The 5,555-nt window shown below is 50.0% G+C and overlaps 1 pseudogene; it reads right to left on the reverse strand.

Moving 5' to 3' along the window:
- Nucleotides 1-431: 431 nt before the first annotated feature.
- On the reverse strand, nt 432-4,283 carry LOC119350997 (annotated as a pseudogene).
- Nucleotides 4,284-5,555: the final 1,272 nt, after the last annotated feature.

Here is a 5,555-nt window from a genome sequence, read left to right on the forward strand (position 1 = left end):
CGAGCCTCGAGCTTTTCTTGCAGCCCTACCTCCAAGCCACCCGTCCTCGATGCGGGCCTCTGGAGGCTGGACGGCCACGTGATGCGCGCGAGCGGGGAGCGGCCGGCGACTCGTCTGACCCCCCAGGTCCGCCTCCATCACCGTCGCCACCACCGGATTCCGTCGAATCGCTCGCGTACCCGAGCCCGGCCTTCACCTCGCTTCTCCTCATGGTATTAACAGGCCCCTTTTTATTACTGCACCACTCACGGACCACACGATGCAAACACAGTTGCATACGAGTCAAATAGATTACAAATTACAGTTAACCTTGGCCACCAATACATTTGCAGATGGGCAAATATATTACGAATTGAAATTGGCATGTTCCAAAGAATACAAATGCTCAGCACTACGAATTTAACAAGTCTGATAAACCAAATAATACTACGGATACATGAACAAGTAAATAGTAGCTCCTTCCATCCATCTATAGAGAAATCAGAACCTCATCACTTGTTTATTGTAGTGCACTGAATACTGATACCACCGGTTGCGGTTAAACCTGCTCAATCTGTGGTGGTTGGCTTCCTCGTCGTCCTCGCCCAATTCACAGCCACAAGCACATAAATTTTATCACAAACCTCGTCGAAGAGCCGGAAATAGGAGGCCCTCCATGTTTTCTTGAAGAGAAGGGAGCAGAACACCACCCAGAGGCCAACCACGAAGCCCACGCTTAGCCCGAAACAGAAGGGCATTGCCTCGGATCCTTCTTTGCTCGTTGTGAAGTGGCTTTCTGCTGTGTTGTTTCCCGGACAGCTCTTCTGAAGAGGAGGTCCGCAGAGGCCAGCGTTACCAATGTACATGGACGCAGGGTCGGAAGGGTTGAGTGTGTCGAGCTGGTGCCCCGACGGTATCCTTCCTGATTATTTGTTGCAGGACAAGTTCAGATAGCTTAGTGATGTTAGATCGGATAGACCCGGAGGGATTTCGCCAGAGAGCTGGTTGCTGGAGAGGTCAAGTGATTCCAGTGAGTGCATGGAGCCAATGTTCTCTGGGATTTTTCCGGTCAAGTGGTTCAAAGACAGATTCATATTCACTAAACCTGCTGCAGGACCTATGCTTTCGGGGATATTTCCAGTTAAATGATTGCAGGATAAATCAAGACTCACCATGTCTATGAATCGACCAATATATTCGCGCCCTTGCCCTTTTGTGACTACAAATATGCTAGCAATCATAGCATACTCATATCCACCAGGATTTTGGGCGTCATCTACTGCAGTAATGCCATCATCTATTGTTCCCATATCGCTGGAAGTGCTGGATGGGTAATCCCGAGCTGCTAATTCTGTGGTCTTGGTCACGCCATCCATGTTTAGTAGGGATCGAGGTATAGTACCTGATAAGTTGTTGTGTGCTAGGTCCAAATATTGGAGATATTGAAGTCCTCTAAGTTGGGTAGGTATATAGCCAGAAAACATGTTGGACCTGAGGCGCAGATATTTCAGCCGTGGTAATTTCTCACCAATCCAAGGTGGTATACTTCCAAAAAACTTATTTTGCCCAAGATCGATAAAAGTTAGTTCTGGGCAATTCTGTAATAACAGAGGGAATTCACCCGAGAGGCTATTGTTGTTGAGCCTTAGAGTTTTAATTGACATAGACAGTGATATCTCAGAGCTTGAATCACTATCTGGAGAGGCTGTGTTAGGTGGCACCATTCCTGAACTTGACGCCACATTTTCTGAACATCGAGGGAACTGACCTGTTATCATATTGTTTCTAATGTCAAGCAATGTCAGTGGCTTCATTTGGCATAATGATGCCGGGATAGTGCCCGTGAAATAGTTGTCAAATAGAAGCAAACTGTCCATGAATAATGGCCATCTGACATCTAATGGCAGAGCCCCTGACAGGGAGTTTCTTGAGAGATCTAGTCCCATTATATTCTGAGGCAGCTGTTCTACCGGACCAATGAACTGATTTGAGCTTAGATCTAGGAAACTGGTGTCCATCTGTCCAAGAGTAGCTGGTAATGTGCCACTGATGTTATTGTTTGAGAGGTCCAAAACGTCAGCCTTTCTAAACACAGTCCAAAACCAATCAGGCATGGTATCAGCTATGCTGGCATTGGACATATAAAGGGAGGAGATATTCTTTGGTGATTTGAGCCACTGAGGAAATCTCGGCCCAAGATAGCATGATCTTAATCCTAGTGTGAGCAATCTCCTTGGAGGGATCCAGTCGGAGTTCAGCTCCATGGTAAAGGAATTTCCAGATAAGTGCAGCTCCTGCAACTCTGTAAGCTTGGAGAAGTGCTCTTGAGTGATGAGACCATCCATCTGATTGTACCCTATGATCAGATAAATCAGGTTAGAAAGCGTGCCTATCGCAATGGTCAGAGGTCCTGTAAGCCTGTTGAAACTGAGATCAAGAGAGCTCAAGCTAGTCATGTGGCTGATCCAGTCTGACAACGAGCCAGTTATGTTATTGTGGCCCAGATGCAGCTCCCGCAGCTGACTCCATGAACATTTCGGTAACCTCTCGATGAACTCGGTCACGTCCCCTTGAACATCATTATATGCCAATTCAAATATTCTTAAGCTGCAAAGGCTGGTCAGTGTGTCTGGTATCATTCCCTTTATATTCACATCAACTATATATGGTTTTGATGTACTTTTATATTATTTTTATTGGACTAACATATTAATTAGTGTCGAGAGACAATTGTTATTTTCTGCATATATTTTATTTTCCAAAAAAATCATATTTACAGAGCTAAAAATGTACTGGTATTTATGACGATTTTTTCTGAAAAATAAGAGACCCAGGGGACCTGGACCCACCTAGAGAGGAGCTCTAGGGGCTACACGCGGCCTCCCGCACCCCTGGCCGCATGGGTCACCCGCGTAGAGGCTGCGGAGATCAGTTGGGGCCCTCCTTTTGTCGCAACAAAGCTAATTTTACAGGAAAAAGATCTTGTTAAAAATCAGCTCGATCGAAGTTACGAATCTTCGTGGGTCAATAAAACGGTGAAACTTTCCAGATTTCAGCGCAAAGAGATAGACTGAAAGTTCCAAGATCAAATCTCGGCTTTCTCCAAATACTATGTGGACGTTGACATCAAAGATGTACGTCATACCATTAACGCTATCCGCGATCTAGGATGCCCATCCGTGATGTGCCCTCCTTGCTTTCACAGACAGGGTTATTGTGCATTTGTTACCGACGGGCTTCAAATTCACGAAGTGTGAGAAATACGAGACTACAAATCCGGCAATTTGGATATGCGATTACATCCTCACAGTCCAAGTGGCTAACGGCGATGACCTGCGTCCGAGGTGCGGGATGGAAACGGAAAGTTGCAGCGCAACTGAAGAACACGCGTCGAAACAACAGTAGCAAAGTTGAGGATGGTGAGGTTAATGCCGTGTTCAACAATCAGCGCCAAGGGGGCGGCACAAAGAAAAAGCCGTTTCAAGGCAAGAAGGCCGGGTGGCAGCGACTCACAGCTGAACAAGATCTTTGTCTGATGGTCGGCGCACAACACTCTACCGGGTGACGTTGGTGTCGGTTGTTATAGTTGTGTTTGGTGCCTTGCAGTGGGGTGCGTGGATGGCGGCATGCAGCGGCGTTCCTCTTCTTCGATCGTGTCGGATGAAGTTGACGACGCTGGGATTTAGTGGACACGGGGAAGAACCCCGCCCGACATGCCACAAAGTCTCGGTCTCGTCGCTTGCGATTGTCCGGTTCATCGGCTCGAAAAGCATCCTTATATGCAAAGGTGCTCCTCCAGATATTGGTATGACAACAATTCCCCTCTGTTTTCAACGTTGCCTCGGTGGCGAAGGAGGACGATGGTGGGTAACGTTTTGGCGTGGCACAAGATTCTGCCGAAGTGAAATTCTAGTTTTACTTCTTGCGAAGTCTTTGATGCAATATTACAAGAAATCTATGTATGTCTCTTGTGATGATCATACACTACCGGAAAACTGACCTATGCCTACGGCCAAATCAATGCCGACGGCTGCCGTCGGCCTAGTTTGAGATATGCCGACAGCCTCATCTTGGCCGTCGGCGTAGCCTGGCCGTCGGGCTACCCTGATATAAGCCGACGGCAGCCGTCGGCATAGAAAGGCCGTCTGCCTATCTTCAAATACGCCGACAGCAGCCGTCGGCATAAACCAGCCGTCGGCATACAAAGTGGGCCCGACGACCCCGCCCGTGACCAGCGCTAACGCCGTCAACCCTATGCCGACGGTCGGGACGGGCGGTCGTCGGCATATCTCCGCATGCCACATCACCGATCCGCGGCGTAGATATGCCGACGGCAGCCGTCGGCATAGGCTCCACGTCACCGATCCGCGGCACGGCTCCTCCGAAAACCCTGCCGTTTCTATGCCGACGGCAATGCCGTCGGCATAGCTATTTTTTTATGCTTTTTTTACATATGTTTTTATGCTTTTTTTAAAATATTTTTTTATGCTTTTTTATGTATTATATGAAAATATACATAGTTTGTAATTTTTTCCATAGATTATGAATATATATATATAGTTTGTTCGAGCACATTAATAATGTGCCGTCATGTTCTTTTGAATATAGGTCCTTATATTTTATTAAAATCAAAAACAGCTATGCGACAGCAGTTTAGTGGCGGTTGCAAACGCCCGGCACCCGTCTCCGGAGTGTGCCCCCCTCACGGACGGCGCCGCCGCTAGCATCTGGAGGGCGGAAACAGCCGCATCGGTTCTATACGGAGGGGACGTTGCTCCCAAGTGTTTCTATGGGATGACCTGCCACAACCGGGTGGTGTTGTGGCATGTTCGAAGAGGCGGCACGCATCTTCGGGGCGTGGCCCCCCTAACGGACGGCGCCGCCACCGGCACCTGGAGGGGGAAAACGGACGCATCGGGTCTACACGGAGGGGATGTAGCTGTCGGTTTGGCCCGGATGTTGCTCCTAGGTGTCCCTCTGAGCTGACCTGACACAACTGGGTGGAGAGGTCCACTGTTCAAAGCTCGTCCGTGGAAAGTCAAAGGGTTAGATCTCGTGGTCAACCGCTCCAGGGTTAGGCGGGACGGGGGCCCTGGGGGAGGGGGGGTAGCAATGCCACCGGAGCGTCGCACCGGCCCCTCATACATTCAGGGTGGTGCGGTGGCATGTCTGAAGAGGCGGCACGCGTCTCCGGGGTTCGGCCCCCTCACGGACGGCGCCATCGCCGGCACCTGGAGGGGGGAAACGGACGCGTCGAGTCGACATGGAGGGGATCTTGCTGTGGGCCTGGCCCGGATGTTGCTCCAAAGTGTTCCTATGGGCTGACCTTACACAACCGGGTGGAGAGGTCCACTGGTCAAATCCCGTTCGTGCAAAGTCAAAGGGCTAGATCCCGTGGTCAAACGCTACAGGGTTAGGCGGGACGGGGGCCCTGGGGGTAGCAATGCCACCGGAGCGTCGCACGGGGCCCTCATACATGCGAGGTGGTGTGGTGGCATGTCCGAAGAGGCGGCACGCGTCTCCGGGGTGTGGCCCCCCTCACGGACGGCAATGACACGGTAGTAGACGTTCTGCGG

Source organism: Triticum dicoccoides, chromosome 1B (genome assembly GCF_002162155.2).
Source record: "Triticum dicoccoides isolate Atlit2015 ecotype Zavitan chromosome 1B, WEW_v2.0, whole genome shotgun sequence".
Taxonomy (NCBI): Eukaryota; Viridiplantae; Streptophyta; class Magnoliopsida; order Poales; family Poaceae; genus Triticum; species Triticum dicoccoides.